Genomic DNA, 20699 nt, shown 5'->3' on the forward strand with positions numbered 1-20699 from the left:
AAAAAGGGGAGGAAAAACAAAGGAGCAGCAGCACGAAAAGGGTATGCCTGGTCTTGTCATCCTAGGAAAGCTATCTCTTTCAGCTGTCATGTGTTTCAAATCTTGGAAATCTTTACTTTCAGGTCACCAGTTGGTGTGCAGGTCCAGAATGGGTTCGGTACTTTCTTTAGTTATAACACGTGAATCCAAATGCCTATTGGTGTTTGGCTGCACAAGAGTTAGTTAACAATACCTGATGGGATCTTTCAAATGGGTGGAAGAGAGTCTTTCTGGACATGTCTTTTTGAATAGATGAAGTCCCCAGGTTGCAAGGTGTGATGTTTATGGTGTTCATTTCCAGGGAGTACTCTGGAGAGAATGCTCTACCACAAGCATGGGTATTTTAATAGAAGCAATTAGGCCTTTTTAGTATTGAAGTATATCTCCTTCTATCAGCTGTGGGTCAAAGAGGCAGGGGCTAGGTGCATTGAGAGTTTTGTTAGGAGAGTTTTGTTAGGAATCAGATTCTTACTGATTTTATGCAAGTATATACATTGTCATGAAAAATAAAAATGAAAGTTTCAGAATTCTGAAGGGATAAGGAGAAGAAGATAAATGCTTCAACCTTTGTGGTAAAGACCTAGTTTACCAAATTGCTGTAAATTATAGATAGCTTGAAGGAGAGGAGAAAAAAGGGTTTTTGGGAGTCTGGAAAATGAAACATTAAAGCAATCAGTTTTCATTAAAGTTTTAGGAACTCATTCTGTTCAGTGTCATGATCTTAAATTTATCAAAACCTGTGTCCTAGAGTATTTGTCAAGGTCTTTCTCATGAATGTCTTTGAAAATGAAGCACTTAAGATGATAACTGTGCATAAGTGACAAAAGACTTAAAAATAGCAATGGTTAGAGAACTGATGAGAGTTCATTATGAAGAAATTGAGAAAGAAATTTGGTTATTTCTGTGACATGCAACGTTTCAAGATAATTAGAATTATGACTGATTACATTATACCGAGACATATCAGAACTTTAGGGATTTTTTTTTTTTTTACAATTTCTAGAACACTTATATAAGTAAAACATAAACAAGGCTTTGTATTACTTCTCATTTGACAGTACTTCCCATGTAATTTAACATTATTAGAAGGTGGAGGAAGGGCTGTAAAATATTCTCCAAACTAATAAGGCACTTTGATACAGAAAAAATGAAGCATGTGACTCCATGTAGTTTACATAGAGTTTTATTCAGGGGAAGTTACTGATAGAAAGGATGGGACAGAGAATGAACTGAAGCTGTGCAGCTATTCTCCAAGTGCAGACTTTAGTCTACAGATTTTATAGACTGGATGGGCAGAAGGGCAATGAACAAGATCAAAGGATTCACATGCATCTGACAGCTAACATTTAATTAGATCTTGTGGTGCCGACTATACATCGGGAAGGGGAAAGACTATTAGATCTAACAGATTCATGGGAGACCAATGCAAACCTCTGCCGTCCCAGCTGAGGTGGGCATTTCTAAGTTTTGTATATTAATCTCTAAGGGTCCTGGAACATATAGCCCCAAGAGAGGTCATCAAGCAGACTTGAACAAGATGGAGGGCTAAAGATGGAGTCAGTATTGTCAACACTTTTACACATATCAACTAATCCTAATTAATGGGTCCCTTTTTACAAGGAGAGGAAATAAGTCTTTTGAAAACTTCCAGGGCCCTCTAGAAATTCGTCTTTTTGACCTAAATGTAACTTTGATATTTAGAATTTGATTTTAGGAATTTTGTTAAAAAAAAATTGTAAACTATACATTAGCATCCTGTAGTAAGTAGTTTAACGAACTTAAAAATACATTTCAAATTATTTTTCAGTGTGGCATAAAATATTTATTAATAGAGCCAAATATTTTCTATTTCTATAAAAACTTAAAAGCCAAAGTAGATAAACTTTTGTTTACCATTTAATGTTTATCTTATTTGAAAATGATTTAGGTATTCAACTAATATCCATTATTCAATTTAACTTAGTATAATCTTTTACTTATGTTTATATTTGTTTCACTGTTTGCTTTAAATACTTATTCTTGCATTAGACATTAAACAGCCAATCATCTTAACGTATTTCTCTTGATAATTTTGTAACATAAAGATGATATGAGCTATTTGATTAGTAAACCCATGTAGAGAAATTGTATATCTGTGTTATATTTAATGCTATAACTCTGAAGACCTGTCTTATTATTAAACCAACAAACTTAAACTAGCATTTAATTTATCAGAGATTATCTCAAATCATATAACTTGAAAAACATTTACATTTCCATATTTCTGAGAGCTTATTCGACTTATATAAATGCTTAATTTCCCTTAAGCCAATTAAATCAAGCTCTTTTCAAATTAATTTTGACAATACCATCCGGAGGTAGGAAGATATCACATAACTATAACATGTAACATAGACATACATACCATTTAGATATACTGAGATTTTATAGCACTTGTTTAGAAATTTTAGCCATGTTTCAGGGACAAAACTCAAGAGAAAATATAGTTGACCCGTGAACAATGCAGGTTGGACCTACAAGTTCACTTATATGCACATTTTTTAAATGGATAAATATAGTACAGTACTGTGAATATATTCTCTTATGAATTCATTGACATTTTTTAAGCTCTTTTGTAAGAGTACAGTATTTAGTACATATAACATACAAAATATGTGTTAACTAATGTTATCTGTAAGGTCAACAGTAGGCTATTAGTTACGTTTTGGGGGAGTCAGAAGTTTATGTGTGGATTTTTGACTGGGGGGGGGTGGCATCCCTAATCCTTGCATTGTTCAAGGCTCAACTGTGATGGGATCCAAACTGTGCAGACGGGCTAAGTTAATATTACCTGCTCAGATGGCCAAAGCCTTTACTAAAGATGTGTTTTATTTGCCTGCTCTAAGGATCCTTTCAGAACTGTTTTTCTAGTCATTTTGTCTTTAGAAGATTCTGCATCTCAATCAACAAATGCATGTCTTCATCTCCCAGAGATCTGTAATCCTATTTTTTAAGGGTGCCCCTTAAGGTGGACTTATCTAAAATAAAGTTTTGCCAGAATGGACATTACAATTCAAATTCTCCAAAAGCTCACCTACGTTTCTTTTTCTTTTTCTCCTTTTCTCTTTTTTATCTCTTTTTCTTCTCTTTTGTTTTTCTTCTCTTTTCTTTTTTTTAAAGATTTATTTGAGAGTGTGTCTATGCCTGGGGAAGGGGCAGAGGGAGAGAGAGAAAGCAGACTCTGAGCTCTGAACCCTGGTGAGGCTAATCTCAGGATCCTGAGATCATGAACTCAGTCAAAATCAAGAGTCACATGCTTAACCAACTGAGCCACCCAAGTGCCCCTCACCTATTTTTCAAGAAACACACAAGATGCTCGTCCAGAGGGACCAGGTAGAGCCTGTCTTTCCTTTGGATTCTTTAAGGGGCCCTGTTTTCCAACAGCTGTTCTAAAATACCAGGAATCATGTGTTTTTCCACCTTTTGAACAGGATGGGTGACTTACTAGGAAGCTTCAAAAGTCAGAAACAAAAAGAGTACTCACTGGGCAGGGAGATGCCCTCATAAAAACAAAAAGAGATCCCAAATAAACCCAGAGAGCTCACAATACAAACAGGGGATTTTAATATACAGGAAAGATACATCCTCAGTCTCCGGGATCAGCAAGAAAGCAATAAGCTCAATAGGTTTCGTGGGTTTGTCACCAACCAGACCCCTTCTTTGACACATTTAATGTCAACCTTAAAACAGCCAGTTATTTTACTACCAAAATGACTTTATTCAGGAATGGCAGAAGAATGGCAATTTGGGACAAGCAGACTATGGCAAACCAATGGCGAGTCCAAAGAGACAAAAGGAAGGTCAGCTTTTATTAGGTTTTAGGAGAAAAGTAGGGAGGGCTATTTTGAACAAAAGTTCATTGAAGAAGAATAAGACCTTGAGGTTGTGGCATTTTCTCACTGGCTGCAAGCAATGGTTAGTTCTTATTGCTGGGGCTGAATGGGATCGTCCTTCTTTTTCTTAAAAGCAGGAGATAAAATTCCTGTGAAGATGTCTTACCTTGTCAAGGTAAGAATTCTCTTCCTTCTTCTTCTGGTTATGCAGGCTGCAAGGAGTGTATGTGCATGAGAGCTCCCCCTGTCAGGGCTTCCTGACTCCATTTTCAATCAGGTTTCCTTTACTCAGTTTCACAGGGAATAAGCCTACCCCATGGGCACTATCCCCTTGAAGGCAGAGCTCCAGGTGACTGGACGCCTTGGCAGGGCAGGGCTGAGAGGGCTGGCCAGGGTATCCTCTAGTAAGAGACTCCTGGGAGCCCTGTCTTCTGGCAAACACTAGAATCCCATAGGCAGCAAGTCCAAATGGTAAGGGACTGTCTTCAATTTGCAGCTACTGTCCCAGGGTGATGTTTGGGGGCGGTGCCTTCCACTCTGAACTTACACAGGTATTTGGGATCAAGACCCAGCTACATTGGCCTGCTGGGCCCTGACTTCTTGAGGCTGGCTGAAGGGCTTCCAACTCCAGGTGCCTTGAAAGCACAGTTCAGGGTAGCTGGGAATCTGGGCTTGGCAAGAGTCAGGAGAGGCTGAGTCATGGGTGTGGGCTACTGGAGGTTCAAGGCACCTGCCTAAATCCAAGCCCTAACCTCCACAAATGCCCATGTGGGGTCGAGGGCAGGCCACCCCAAAACATGCCACCTCAGCATATTGATTATTTTGAATTAAAGGTCCTTGTAAAACAGCCAGGGCAAGAATAATACCCTGAACTCGCTTTGTCTCCACAAAGCAAAAAATAAATCTCCCACGTAAAATGTGCCTTCCCTTTACCAGCTGGTAGAGAGACATTGGTATCGCCAGAGATAATGGAGTTCAGAGCTAAGAAGTCTGTGTAAACATCTTGTTACTTTTACTAATTTTACTACCCACCTGAAATTCTGTTAGAATTTCTTTAAAATTGAAGCTTGCAAATATAAGTTTTCTTTGTACTGTCAACTCATCACAGATGTATTATTTCTATGTCTGAAGGAAGCCCTGAAGCTGCCCGTCTTGGTGGTTTCCTTGGATCTCAATGTTAATATCGGGCCTCTCTGTGCATGGAGTTAGACTTTTTCTCCTGTTAATCTGTGTCTTGTCAATTTAATTCTTAGATCATGGGGAAGACTCTTGAAAGGGAGAGCATAATTTTTCCTCAATAGCTGGCAGAATCGGCAGGATAAACACTCACTGGCTGGACGGTGCTGCAGCTGAGAGATGATGGGACATCTGACAGAAGCTGGCAGAAGGTAAGAATCCTCACCACCACATCACGTACTGGGACTCAGCCTGCACGGGCTAAATTCAGGTTAGCGGAGAAAATATTTGTGGAACTAGTTCCTCGGCTTTAAGGCCTCTGGTGACGTTGGTAGAATTCTCTTGGCTTGAGAGATCCATTTCCATCCAGAGATGGCCACAGTTTTTCTTTGTCCTTGTCTTTTGTGTCATTTGTCATAAAAAGAATAACCGTAGATAAGAACACAGACATGGGTCCAATCAGCCTGCTGTTTGAGTTGGCCTCACAGACTGGTGAGTTCAAAATTATCAACATACCTGCATCTGGTTAGACAACCTTTGCTGTGGGGCCTTTGTGTAAAAGCCAGAGGAGAGTTTTCCTTTTGTCTTGTTTTAAACCTAAGAGCTTTGGTTTGTGGCTAGTGAGAATATTCTCTCTGGTCTCCATACCCCAAGGGTTATCGGGGTGCATCTTGGTGTCCTGTCAAGTCGAGTGGGGTTTGGAGACTCACAAGCAGTACTCTCATTGTCTGCCCATGCCAACTCTCAAGGGAGTGTGTTCTAAGAGGTCCCAGCCCATAAGGGATGTTTGTCATCATAACCTCCGTTAGTGCTGGAAAAATCTCATTACAGTAGTGTCTTCCCCATGTCACAGATTAGTGGGACTATGACTAGAGAGGTCTCACAGTTTTGCAGGAGACTGAACATACTGTTTTCTCTACACCTTCTTTACTGCCTGTGCAAAGAAGGCCTTTGCTGTCTTAGATTATTTGGGGGAGTAAAATTTTGGGTCATGGGGGACGCATCATTTGTTCCCTCTACAGGGATGCCTCTCGTGTCAATGGTCTGAGCCTGCAAAGTTGCCTCTGTGTCTTCCCATAAAAGTGCTTATTGGTTTGAGTTACTATTGAGATTAATAAAATCCTATTCATCATTGCCAGATGATGGGTCCTTTACATTGGCTATATTTGAAAGGAAAAAAATTCTTTATAGAAAGTTTTCAATTGTCTTATATAATTGCTAGCTTTTGGGACTCTGTTGGAGATATAAAAAAACCAAAAAAGACTGAAGACAAAAATTAGTGTTTATATCCAATATAAATTCCCCTTCTCAAAATCTGGCCCCATTTGTGTATTTTAATTTCCCTTTCCCAACAGACTGTACAGAGAGTACTCTGACCTAATCTCTAAGTTCAAAGTATATAGGGTACTCATGTAAATGCTGAAAAGCAAGGAATAAATTTAACGAAAGCACCCAAGACTGGCAGTAAGGCTTGATTTGCTCCTACTTTCAAGGGCTCTGTAATTTTCTTTTCTTTTTTCTTTCTTTTTTTTTTTTTTCTTATGTGGAGCCGCATGTGAGTCTTACTTAGCCCAACAGCCTCTTGACCAATCATGTCGTCCTTAATGGCAAGCTCTTATTCTCTTTTGTGGCAGAGTAATATTCCATTGTAAATATATACCACATTTTCCTATCTATTCCTTTATTGATGGATACTTATATTGCTTCCATATCTTGGATATTGCTAAAGAAAATGAAGTGGCAATAATCCTAGGAATGCATATATCTTCTTGATGTCATGTTTTCCATGCCTATGACTTAATACCCAGGAGTGGAATCACTGGATCCTGGGGTATGTACCTTTTCACTTTGTGCAGAGTCACCATAGTCTTTTCCACTGCACTTGTACCAGTTTACATACCTGCCAGGAGAGAACAAGGGTTCCCTTGTGGATATCATTGCAAACACTTTCTATTTGTTGTATGTTTGATCCTATCCAGTGTGCCTGGTGTGAGGTAGTATTTCCTGGGGTTTCCTAGTGGGTCGTCTTAATGATATCTGATGTTGAACATCTCTTCCTAGGTCTGTTGGCTAGCCGAATCTCTCCTTTGGGGGGGGGGCAGGGAAGAGTACTATGCCCAATTATTCACAAAGTATTTGGGGTTTTTTTTGGTGTTGAGTTGTACTAGCATGTTATACAGTTTGGATATTAACTCCCTATGGCATATATCAGTTGTAAACCACTTCTGCCGTTCAACAGGGTGCCTTTCATTTCATTGATGTTTTCCTTTGTTGGTCAAAAGCTTTTCATGCCAGTGTGCTCTTGATAGTTTATGTTTGCTTTGGTTTCTCTTGTCTGGGGAGACCTGTCTAGAAAACCATAGCTCTGACTGTGTGCAAGAGATTACTGCCTACATCTACTTGAGCGAGTTTGATGGTTTCAGGGGTCACCTTCAGGTCTCCTTTCCACTTTGGGTTTGTTCTTGCACGTGGTGTAAGGACATTGTCCACTGTCCTTGTGCATGCAGCTGTCCAGTTGCCCCAGCACCATATATTGAACATGCTGTCTTTCCCCCTTGTCTGTTCTTGTCAATTTTGTCCTAGACTAATGGACAATATAACGGTGGGTTTATTTCTGGGCTTTCTAGGTGGTTGGTTACATGTATCTACATGTCCACTTGTTAGTGCCAGAACCACTCTTCTGGTTATGTACAGATTTTTAGCATATCAGGAAATCAGGGACTGTGATAGCTCCCTCTGTGTTCTTCCTCCTCAAGATTGCTTTGGCTTTCTGGGGACTTTGGTGATTTCATGCTCATTTTAGGATTATTTATTCTAGTTCTGCAGAAAACACGATTGTTCTTTTAATAGGGATCACATTAAATCTGTCAATTGCTTTGGGTAGAGCAGACATTTTGACACTGTTGGTTCTTCCACCGTGGGTGTTCTGTCTCTCTCCATCGATTTGTGCTATCTTCAATTTCTTTCATCTGTGTTTTATGGTTTTCAGAGTAGAGTTCTTTCACTTTCTTGGTTACACTTCTGCCTTTTTTGGTGTTTTGGGTTTTTTTGGTTCTAATGTAAATGGGATGGTTTTCTTTCTCTTTTTCCTACCTCCTTATTCTTGTGTAGAAATGCAATGAATTTGTGTGTGTTAATTTTGTATTCTGCATTTTTATTGAATTCACATATCAGTTTAAAGAGTGTTTTGGTGAAGTCTTCAGATTTTCTGTATATAATATCATGTCTTTTTAAATATAACTCTTCTCATTTTTACTTTCTATGTCTTTTATTTCTTGTCTGATTGCCATTGCCAGAACTTCCAGCCATCTGTTGAGAAAAAAATTGATGAGTGTGAACATCTTTGTCTATTTCTGATTATTTCAGTTCTGTTCTACTGAAAGCAATATCATGTGTGGTTTTGCATGTTTCCTTCAGTATGGTAAGGTGTGTTTCTTCTAAACTCACTTTGTTTAGAGTTTTTATCATGAGCCAGGTGTTGAATGTTGTTAAATGGGTTTTTTTTGTATCAGTTGTAGTGATCCTGTGCATTTTATCCTTCCACCTTTATGTTTTGCATCACATTGAATGATTTGCAATATTGTACTCTCTTTGCATCCCTTTAATAAATCCCCCTTGTTCTTTCTAATGATTCTTCGAATGTATTGTCGAGTTTGTTTTGGTGGGGATTTTTCCATCTCTGTTCATCAGGGATATTGGTCTGAAGTTTTCTGTTTCTGTAGTATAGAAATAGAAAAACTTTGTGTGGGGGCGCCTGGGTGGCACAGCAGTTGAGCGTCTGCCTTTGGCTCAGGACGTGATCCTGGTGTTGTGGGATCGAGCCCCACATCAGGCTCTTCCGCTATGAGCCTGCCTCTTCCTCTCCCACTCCCCCTGCTTGTGTTCCCTCTCTCGCTGGCTGTCTCTATCTCTGTCGAATAAATAAAATCTTTAAAAAAAAAAAAAAAAGAAAGAAAAACTGTGTGTGTTTTTTTGGTCTTTGTAAACAAAATTTTGGTCTAATTTTGGTCAAGGTGATTTTGATCTCTGGAGTAAATTTGGGAGGTGTCCTTTGGCTTCTATGTTATATACTGATTTAAGAGTTAGGTATTGATCTTTTTTAATTTAATTTTTTAAATTAGCATTTGGTTAACATTAATGTTAAATTAGCTTCAAGTGAACAACACAGTGATGTAACTCTTGACCTTATACAGGGCTCACAACAAATGCATCTGTCATCACAGAAAGCTATTTCAGTACCATTGACTATATTGCCTATGTTTTAATTTTCATGACTTTTTATATCATAATGGAAGTTTTTACCTCACATTTTCTTCACCCATTGTTGCCTTCTCACTCTCCTCATCTCCGTCCACCACCAGTTCTTTGTGTTTATGGGTTTCCTTCTTTTTGTTTGCCTTCTTGTCCATTTGTTTTGATGTTGAGATTCCACATATAGGTAAAATCGTATGGTATTAGTCTTTGATTTATTTCACTTAGCCTAAGCCTAATACCCTCTAGTTCCATCCATATTGTAACAAATGGGACATTCTCATTCTCTTTTATGGCTAAGTTACATTCCTCTGTGTGTGTGTGTGTGTGTGTGTGTGTGTGTGTGTGTGTATACATATACATAAAATATCTTCCTCATCCATTTGTCTATGGATGGACACTTATATAGCTTCCATATGTTAGCTATTGTAAGCAAGGTGGTGATAAACATAGTCCCATGCCTATATCTTTTTGAATGTATGTTTTTGTTTTCTTTGTGTGAATACCTAGGAGTGGAGTTGCTAAAACATGGTATTTCTCTTTTTAAGATTTTGGGAGAACCACCATACATTTTTCACAGAGTTTCATAATGTACATTCCTATTAACTGTGTATGAGGCTTCCCTTTTTACACATCCTGGTTGGCATTTGTTATTTCTTTTTGATCCTAGCTAGTGTGACTGGTGTGTGATTACACCTGATTTTGGTTTCATTTTGCATTCCCTTGATGATTAATGATGTTGAGTATCTTTGCATGTTTCTGTTGGCCAGTTGGATAAGTTCCTTGGAATAATGCCTATTCAGGTCTTTGGCCATTTTTTAATTTTAGTGTTTAGTGTTTTGTGTTGAGTTGTATAATTTCTTTACAGATTAAGAATACTAAGATTCTCTGATATATCATTTGCAAATATGTTTTGTCATTCAGTAAGTTGCCTTTTGTATTGTTGATGGTATCATTTGCTGTGTAAAAGGTGGTTTGGTCTTTCTTTTTTTGAGCAGACTCCCAATCGTTTTTGTTGTTTTTTTTTTTTTTTTCTTTTTCTTTTGTTTCTTCTGCCTAAAGAGACATGTAGAAAATGTTGCTAAGGCCAGTGTCCACAGAATTACTATCTATGTTTTCTTTTAGGAGTTTAATGACTCCAGGTCTCATATCTAGGTCTTTAATCCATTTTGTGCTTATATTTGTTTATGATATAAAAAATGGTTCCATTTGATTTTTTTTTTTTTTTTTTTTTTTTTTTTTTTTGCCTATAGCTTTCTAGTCTTCCTTGCACAATTTATTGAAGAGACTATCTTTTTCCCATTGGCTATTCATACCTCCTTTGTCGTAGGTTAACTGATCTTATAGTTGTGGGTTTACTTCTGTGCTTCCTCCCCTGTTCCATTGTTCTATGTGTCTTGTTCCAGTACCACACACTTTTGATGGCTCTACATTTGTCATACATTTTGAAGTCAGTGATTGTGTCACTTCCAGCTCTGTTTGCTTAAAATTGCTTTGGCTCTTCAGAGTGTTTTGCAATTTCCACACACATTTGTAATTCATTTATTCTAGTTCTTCGAAAAATACTATTGTAATTTTGATAGAGATTGCATTGAATCTGTAGTTTGCTTTTTGTAGTGTGGAATTTTAAAATTGTTTGTACTTGTCAACTATGGGCATGTTATAGATATCTCCATTTGTTGTGCTCTCTTGAATTTCTTTCATCAGTGTTTTATAGTTTTCAGAGTAGAAACTTCTGTGATTAAGTTCTTTTCTAGGTATTTTTGTCTTTTTGGTGCAATTGTAATCTTTGTGTGTATGCAATTTCTGTTTTCCCTGCTTTGTTCTTAGTGTATTTTGAAATACAATTGATTTATGTATATGAATTTTGTATCCTGCAACTTTACTTATGCATTTGTTCATTCTCAGTTTTTTGGTGGAGTCTTTAGTGTTTTATATATATATTATATATAATATATAATATATATAAATTATTGTGTCTATTGCAAATATGACAGCTTTACTTCTTTCTTACAAGTCTAGGTTTTTTTTTTTTTTTAATTTATTGTATGATTGTTGTGGGTAAGCATTCCAGTACTCTACTGAATTAAAATGGTGAGTGTGGATATACTTGTCTTGTTTCTGATTACAGAGAAAAACTTTTCAGCTTTTCTTCATTCAGTATTATGTTAGTTTTGTGTTTTTCTTACATGGTCTTTATTGAGTTATGTTTCTTTATACCCATTTTTTTGAAAATTTTTATCTTGAACAAATGTTGAATTTTGTCAAATATTTTTGTGCATTTTGTGAGATGACCATACAGTTTTTATCCCTGCTTTTGTGTTAAGGTGTTGTATTAGATTGGTTGATTTGGAATATTGAATCTCTTTTGTGTCCTGGTAATTTATATCATTTGATCATGGTGAATCATTTCTTTAATACGGTTTTGAATTCAGTTTGGTAATAATATTTGCTTGGTAATATATTTACATCTGTGGTCATTAGGGGTATTAGCCGGAGGTTCTCTTTTTCTACAGTGTGTTTGTCTTGTTCAGGTATTAGGGCAATGTTCACCTTGCAGAATGAATTTAAAATTTTGCTTCCTCTTCTGGTTTTGTTGTTGTTGTTGCTGCTGTTGTTTTAATAGCTTGATGAAAGTATGTTGGGTACATATATATTTACAATTTTTATGTTCCCTTGTTTTATTGATCATTTTATCGTTATGCAATACCTTTCTTTGTCTTTTGTTATTGTCTTTGTTTTAATGTCTATTTTGTCCAATAAAGTATTGTTACCCTAGATTTTTTTCTTCTGTTTGCATGAAATATTGTTTTCCATGCCTTCACTTTCATACTGTATGTGTTTTAGGTTGGAAATGAGTCCCGTGTAGACAGCATATAGATGGGTCTTGTTTTTGTTTTTTTTTTTTTTTTATCCATTCAGTTACCCTATTTCTTTTGATTGGAACATTTAGTCCATTTATTTTTAATGTAATTATGGATATGTATGTATTTATTGCCATTTCGGGAATTATTTTCTAAATTGTTTTTGTAGTTCTTTTCTGTTCCTTTTCTTGCTCTCCTTTTTGTGGTTTGATGGCTTTAGTGTTATGCTTTGATTCCTTTCTTTTTATTTTCCTGTGTATCTGTTATAGCCTTTTGATTTGTGGTTACCATAAATAACATTGCAGGTATATAGCAGTCTATATTAAGTTGATGTTGCTTAAGTTCAAACACAAACAAAAAGCACTAAATTTTGACTATCCCCTCAACATTTCATGTAAATGAGATCATATTTTACATCCTTTTATTTTGTGTATCCCTTATCTAATTTTAGTACATGTAATTGATTTTACTACTTTTGTGTTTTAACCTCCATTCTGGCTTTATAAGTAACCTACCACCTTTACTATATGTTTGTTTTTACCAGTGATTTTTTTTTTCCTTTCATAATTCTCATTCTTCTACTATGGCCTTTTCTTTCCACTTCAAGAATTCCTTTTAACATTTCTTATAAGCCTTGTTTAGTGGTGATGAATGCCTTTAACTTTTGTTTGAGAAACACCTTATCTTTCCTTCAATTCTGAGTGATAACTTTGGGGATAGAGTATTCTTAGTTGTAGTTTGTTTTTATTTTCCTTTCAGCATTTTGAATATATCATGCCACTCCTTTCTGGCCTACAAAGTTTATGCTGAAAAATAGCCCTATGAGGTTTCACTCGTATCACTTGTATGTTAATGTTTGCTTCTCTCTTGCTGCTTTTAAGATTCTCTCTTTGTCATTAGTTTTTGCCACTTTAATTATGCATCTTGCTGTGGACTTCTTTGGGTTCATCTTGTTCAGGGCTTTCTCTGCTTTCTGGATCTGGATGTGTGTTTCCTTTCCCAGATTAGGAATGTTTTCAGTTATGACTTCTTCATAGGTTTTCTGCCCACTTTTTTCTTCTCCTTTTGGGATCCCTATAACATAAGTGTTATTATGCTTAATAATGTTAAAGAGGTCCCTCAACCTAGTTTCATTTATTATAATTTCTCTTTTTGCTGTTCAGCTTGGTTGTTTCCATTACCCTGATTTCCAGATTAATGATCCATTCTTCTGCATCTTCTAATCTGTATTTGATTCCCTCTAGTTAAATTTTATTTCATTTATTCTTTAGCTCTAACTGGTCCTTTTAAAATATTTTTTATCTCTTTGTTGAAGTTCTCAGAGTTCATCCACTCTTTTCTCAGTCCAGGGAGTATCTTTATGACCATGACTTCAGTCTCTTTATCAGATGTATTGTTATCTCATTTTGTTTCGCTCTTTTTCTATAGTATTGTTTTGTTCTTTCATTTGAGAGATCTTTGTTTCCTCATTTTGTCTGTGTTTGTTTTTATTGATTAGGCAGAATAGCTGTGTCTCCTGGTCTTGACAGTGATGACCATGTGTAGAGAAGTTTCTGTGGTGCCCTGTAGTGCAGTTCCCCTGCTCACCAGAATCAGGTGCCCCAGGGGTATTCCCTGCTTGGACTGCATGCACCCTTCTCTGTGGCTGTGCTGTGAGTGCTGTGGGCATGCTAGTGGGTGGGGCTTGCCTTCAGCCCGGCTAGCTATAATGACTCAATTTACTTACTTCAGGTACCGTGGGTAGGGTTTGCTCCCTGTGCTGAGAGAGACCCAGCTGAAGCCACTGTGGGAACTGTCTGGTGGGGCTCGTACTCAGCCTGTCTGTAATTAGCCTCTACAACAGCTGCAGGTATAGCAATGGGCAGGGCTTCATCCCAGCACAGTCAACAAAGAGGCCCAGCTCCTGGAACTGCGAGTGCGCTGGTGTGTGGGGTTATCTCTTCTGCCTCAGAGTAGAAGTCCCTGTGGAGGGGCCCTGGGCCCAGCCACAGCTACCTGCCAGGTGTGGTCTGGCAGGAGCTGATTTGGAGAGGTATATTTTCTAGGGCCTCATAAAATGTTTAGGCGAGCCTTTCCATTGGTTGGTGCATGTTCTCAGACAATGGGAACTCCATAGTGTAGAGCCCACTCCGGTAAAACTTGGGGTTCTGTGGTGTTTCAGTCCACACTGCTGCTGCAAACTCTCTTGAGTATAGGCGCTCCGGTTTATATTTAGAGTCCTCCTTAGCTGGGGCCCACGTTTAAACATTCTGACAGCATTTTTCAGATAAATAAAGGCTGCATCTTGGTCTTTCTATCCATCTGAATTCCCTGCTCTTCCTCTTTATTTCATAAACGTGTTTTAATATTATCCCCATTAGGTGGTAGGGGGTGTAGCCAATATCCAAATAGTCCTAGCAGTTTGAGCTGCTGCTTCTGTGGTAGGAGTTGATACACGATCTGTATTGTTCATGACTGGGCGTGGTGTTTTTATGCCTTCAGAGAACCAAATTCGCCTAGAACTTTTACTGTAGCCTGGGGTCTTTGGACCTCACCTGGTCAATTTTCCATTTTCTGAGTGTAAGGAATTCAGTTAACTCTATTTTGACCCTACTCAGTTTTCCCTAGTTATCACCATAAATTAGGATGTCCTCAATATATAGGGAATACTGGATTTTCTGTGTGTTTTCATCAAAGGCCTAGATGTCTTATGTGGGAAGGTTGTGGGCTGTTACTGAGGTGCAAAGGTGTCCTTGTGTAGCCCAGCAAACTGCTCTCCTCTGCCTTCCCATGGAAATGCAGTCCGGGGTTGGCTCTCCTCATCAACTGGAATAGCAAAGAACATGTCACAGAAGTCTCACCATGTCATGAAGTCTGGATCCAGTGGTGATATTGGTTATGACGGTGCCTATAACCCGGAGTGCTCCCTCAGTTGGGGGAGCGTGCTTAAGTTCCTGTAATCCACTGTAAAACGGTGTGGTGTGTCTGGCTGTGTAACAGACCAGATTGGGTCACTATGTGACAAAATAGTAGGCACGTTCATTTGTTCCTTTAGGAATTCCTGAAGGTTTTCCTGACTGAGGATGTTCTATTACATCCTTGCCAGGCGTGTTCTCTGTAGCGGGAAACTATAAGGCATTTAACCTCAATGGGTGGTCTGTCATCTCTTGTTAGAATCTCCGTATCCATGTCCCTGGGGTTAATTTTCCTCCTAATCCTTCCATTAGTCCCTTCTGGTGGTTACGTTTTTTGTAGATTAGTGGGCTAGCCTTGTATCGTTGTTATGAACCCTACATCTAACAAGAGGGCAGTGTATGTAGTATTTTGATTTACAGAGGGGTTTCTAGTGATATGGCCAACATAACCTATGCACCACTGTCTCCAGGATGGGCCAGGAGGGCTCAGGGGTGTGATATGCTTTAGCTCTCAATGACTTGTCTAGCAATGGGATTAGGTTTTATAAAGGGGTTGGTATTGATAGTAAATGGGTTAATGGATCTATGTGTTTCTTTTCTGTAGGTCTATTTAAAATGTTAGTTGTTTCCATTTCTCTGCCACTGTTGTGGTTTCTGGGGTGTCTATTTGGGTTTCTGTCTTTATAATTTTGTTACAGTGGGGTGGTCTAAATGGTTTATGTGGCCAAAAGGGCCTTGGAGATTTAGGTCTTTATGGTCTATTTTGATGGGGTCTGTTTATATTTGGTGTAGGCCTGTTTTGTCTCTATACATGAGTGTTAAAGATACAGCTTTTATCTTGACTTAGTTCCTCAGCTGTTCTTAGCAAGTCAATCAGTTCTCCAGTGTTTCTGGCACCTGCAAATACTGTAAATAACGCTTTCTGGCCTGTGAGGGTGCAGCTTTTAGGATGACTTTCTAAATTCGTTCTGTTGCTTCTGCATGGAGCAGTGAGGGTGTCTGTCCTCTATTATAAACCATAGTTAATGACCCTATTTCATTATTGTCTTAGCTTCCCATGCTGTTTTCCAAAGAGATGTTTGAAGGAATAATACCTTACCTGTAGGCCATCTTAATCTTTCGGTGGCTGCTACCCAGGCAAACAAAAATCCTTGTAAATTAGCAATATTTTCTCCAAATGCTTGAAGGTTTTGATTAAATTTACCATCAGTAGTAATGGGCCCAAGTTGCACAATCTCTGCTCCTGTAAGGATTAGGTTTTGTCTTCCTTTGGACCCTAACTTGCCTAGCCACTGGATTTCTGGGTCCAGATCTGTTTACTGGAGTTCCATTTTAGTGTTTGTCATTTCTTACCTGTTACAGTCTCTCCCTTCTGATTGGTTCCATAGTATCATTTGTTGTCATTTTGTGTATTTTCCGGGGCCTAGCGTCTAGTAAGTGAGTTACCAGGGTGAGAAGGGTTAAAGTATTCATTGTCCTTAAGGTGTGGATTGGAGCTCTTAGGGTCTGGGTTTCTTCCTACTCTGGAGATTACTTTTTGTGATAGTACTTTTCTGTCTATTGGCTTGTTACTTCGGGCTTCTAATAAGCACACTGAAAAAAATTATTGCTTTTTTAGAATACAGGATAGGATATAACTCACTGCACTGGTGATCAGGCCAACATCTGGAGTTTCCTTAATTATACGTTTTGTCTGGACTAAGTCTTCAATAGGTCTCCAGGGATCCTCAGAAGATAATTTAAAATCCATTGTACCCCTAAACCACCTTTTGAGTAATTTTGGTAGGGTTAGTGAGTGAGGCACATTTGCTACTGCCCTCCTGTATTTCTGTTTAGTGGTCAATAACATTTTATTATAGAGAGACATCATAGAGCATTCCAAGTGGTTTATAATGTGGTAAAGCAGTATTAGTTGTTGTGGCCAGTATTAGGATCCAAACTACAACAGTTCCATAAATTTTGTCTATTCAATGGCTATTTGTAATTTCAGTAGATTGCCATAGGTATTGAACAGTGTATTAAAAGTTTGTCAATCCGGTTTGGGCTGTACCATATTTTGGTCAATTATACATTTAGTGTAATTTGTCAACCTGTATTTCAAATTTGGCACAGAGTAGGATCTGGCCTAGAGTACCAACCAGTGTTAATTGTTATTTTGGGGAGTGGGTTGCCAATTCTGTTATTTTGTTTTGGTAGGCTAACTGATGCTCAGAGACTGAGTTTGTCTTTGCCAACAATTTATTTAACACAGGTTCACTGTGGAATTTCACAAGCTAAACGCATACAAGATAATGTCTTTCAATAAACCAATGAGGAAATTACAGACTCCAACGATAGATGAATCAAACTATTGTTCCAGGCAAGGGGAGATGAAAGGAATACAGTCCAAATTTAGTTGAGCTGTACCTTTGTAGGAGATGGTACTTGGGAGAGGTGACTTAGCCAATTGAGAGCTGACGTCCAGCTGCCAGGGGAAAGAAGTCCCTTGTAGCTCGCGCCCAGCGCTAGGGAACACCGGTGCTGACAGTGATGAGCAAGCTACTGCATGGCTATCAACACGGCTGGTGAAACGGCGGCCTTTACCTTTGCAAGAGCTAATTATCCCAGGGTCTCCAGAGAGCTATTTTAGATCGGCAAAGTGAAGCCTTGTCCAGACCAAACACTCTGGATTAGTCCTCACGCCCTCTCAGTATTTACAATCTACGTGTCTCCTTGCCACAGCTGCTTCTTCAGCAATGAAGGGGGCCCCTCAGCAGCTGAGCTACTAGTTGTGAGAATGGATGAGATGATTCCTGACCAACTTACTTCATTCTTATATGAAGGTAACTCTACTTTGAAAAATATGTTTTTTTTCTTTTTCATAAACAAGTACACTTAAAATTAGATCAAACTAATACACAACACAGGCAAACCTGGAGGGATCTGGACTGTCTTGCCAGGATGGGTCTAGTCTGGCTGGCCAGGGTATCCTTCATTAAGAGACACGTGGGGGTCTTGATTGCTGGGAAGCCCAGGACCCCACCGGCACCCAGTCCAAATGGGACTGCCACCAGCTTAAAGTTGCTGCCACAGAAGGATTTTCAGGAGTAGGTTTCCTTTTTTCTAGAGGCTATGCAAGTGGTTGGGGACTAGCCTAGCTCCACAGCCCCGGAGGGCCTTGGCTCCCCCAGCCTGGCTGAGCAGGTGTGTGCTGGGCACGTACCAGCCATGCATGTCCGGGAAACCAGGGACCTGGAACTGGGCAATGTCAGGTGAATACAGGTCTCAGGAGTGGGCTCTTAGGGGTCCATAGCATCTGCCTAATTCCAAGCCCTTACTTAAACAAATGAGCATAATAACCTTGAAGGCATCACTGGAGAGAACTGGACTGCCTTCTAGAACAGAGCCAGTAATCAAGGGCCCAGGTGTTTCTAATTAGACGATGCCTTATCAGTCTGCCAGGCCCCACCCTGGTAGGTAGTCCAGTTTTTCCTATCTCTGACATATACATTTATGTGTGTTAAATTTTGGATTGAGCTAGAATCCTTATACCCCTAAGGGCCTGTTCCTGTGCTCCAGCCTCTCTCGACGCTTGTGCTTTAACAGGTCTCTGGCTACCCTGAGCTTTGCCCCCAGCATATGCACCCTTTCAGATGCCCTTGGGCAGCCAAGGACCTCCAGGCTTATAAGCTCGGGTTGTTTGAAAAGAACTGCATAGACTCCAGGGCAGTGAGAACTCATCCCCCAAAATCTTTCTGAGGCAACGTTTGAACCGGCTGCCTGATGGGGTCCCAGGATTACCAGTATTGGAGGCTCTGAGGTGTCTCTCTCTCTCTTTTTTTTTTAGATTTATTTATTTATTTATTTATTTATTTAAGATTTTATTTATTAGAGACACAGCTAGAGAGGGAACACAAGCAGGGGGAGTGGGAGAAGGAGAAGCAGGCTTCCTGCAGAGCAGGGAGCCCGATGCGGGGCTCGATCCCAGGACCCTGGGATCATGACCTGAGCCGAAGGCAGACACTTAACAACTGAGCCACCCAGGCGCCCTCTGAGGTGTCTCTTGGTGGAGAACATCTAGGCCAACACACCCGGCCCAGCCCAGTCACAGCAAGGCAGTCCATTCTCCTGCAGCTTTACCTTCAGGAAGGTTATGTGCATTTGTGTAGGTTAGGCTTGGGATTAGGCAGATGAGTTATACCCCCAAAAGCCCAGTCCTGTGACCTGGGCTGTCCCAACACTTGCTCTCTGGTAGGTCCTTGGTCCCCTTGAACTGCATGGCCAATGCACGCGCAGTACATGCCCTCCAGGGTTAGGGGGCTTCGGCCATCCGCATATGCCTGCACAGCCTCCAGGGTGCGACGCCAACCCCTTGAAAATCTTTGTGCGGCAGCAGCTTGAAACTGGTGACAGTCAATCCCCATTTGGTCTAGCTGCCTGACAGAGTTCCAGGTTTACCAGTATAGGGGCCCGGGGAGGGCTGCTCCGCATGTTTCCACAATGGCGTATTCATTATTTTGAATTAAAGTTACTTAAGAAATGGCCAGTGCAGTAAGAACACACCTACACTCCTCTGTCTCCAGAAAGCAAGAAATAAATACATCACTGTGCTGTGTGAAAGGTACCTTTCCTGCACCAGGAGGCGGGGGAATCTTTTTCTTTACCAACAGTCTATGTAGTGACCAGCTTGCCTGGTGGCACACTGCTCGTTGATGAGCGTTCCGGGTCTCTGTCCGCGGAGTCTATAGGAGTGAGAGCCCTTTTTGTCTTCTGAATTTGTATTAGCTATTTCTTTAGGTGTCATGACTCTGGTAAATTTGGTGGAGTGCTCTCTCCAGTCACTGCCGTCTGGAGGGTGCCCTCGCTGTGGTGTGCCGTGGTGGCCAAAGAGACGTTTTCTGGGCCTGAAGGTACAAGCAGCACCATCTTTGTCCAGCTGTGCTCAGGGGAGTTTCTCATAAGAGGTCCCAGCACAAAAGGGAACTTTGTGGTCCCAGCCTTCATTGCTGCAGCGGTGCCTGCCTGGTGTCACAGATCAGTGAATGGGAGACTGGAGGCATCTCCCGTATTTACGGGAGACCAGAGATACGCTTCATTACCCTATCCTTATAACCCATGCAATGAGGGCTTTTGCTGTCTTAGATTATTTTGGGGAGAAAAATTTTGGATCTTGAGGGCTGATCATCTGTGTCCTCTCCAGAAACACCTTGTGTCCATGGTCTAAGTCTGGAAAGTTTCCACTGGGTCTTTCCATAAAAGGCTTATTTGAGTTGCTACTGAGACTTAAGATTCTATTCATGAATGGCCAAATGATGGGTCCTTTAAATTAGCTATATTTGAAGGAAAAAATTCTTTATGGAGAGTTGTTTTTTTTTTTTTTTAAGATTTTGTTTATTTATTTGAGAGAGCAAGAGAGAGTGTGAGCATAAGCAGGGGGGAAGGGCAGAGGGAGAAGCAGACTCCCCTCTGAGCAGGGAGACCTACACAGGACTTGATCCCGGGACCCCAGGATCATGATCCCTGAGATCATGACCTGGGCCGAAGGCAGACGCTTAGTTGATTGAGCCACCCAGGTGCCCCTCTTTATGGAGAGTTCTTAATTGTCTTATTGTAACCAAACTCAA

At 39.8% G+C, this 20699-nt stretch overlaps 1 long non-coding RNA gene across 4 annotated transcripts in view; it reads left to right on the forward strand.

Annotated features, from left to right (window-relative positions):
• LOC123801728 (uncharacterized) overlaps positions 1-20446 on the forward strand; it is a 36952-nt gene extending 16506 nt beyond the window's left edge. For 3 of the 4 annotated variants that reach the window (XR_015727911.1, XR_015727912.1, XR_006782327.2), the window contains one exon: positions 5165-6624. This is a non-coding gene — a long non-coding RNA (uncharacterized LOC123801728). Of the gene's footprint in view, positions 1-5164; positions 6625-17817 lie in introns of those variants that run through there. The other variant, XR_015727913.1, reaches the window with a different exon arrangement.
• Positions 20447-20699: the final 253 nt, after the last annotated feature.

The sequence above is a fragment of the Ursus americanus genome, chromosome 20 (genome assembly GCF_024610735.1).
Source record: "Ursus americanus isolate L20-20 chromosome 20, mUrsAme1.1.p, whole genome shotgun sequence".
Lineage (NCBI taxonomy): Eukaryota > Metazoa > Chordata > Mammalia > Carnivora > Ursidae > Ursus > Ursus americanus.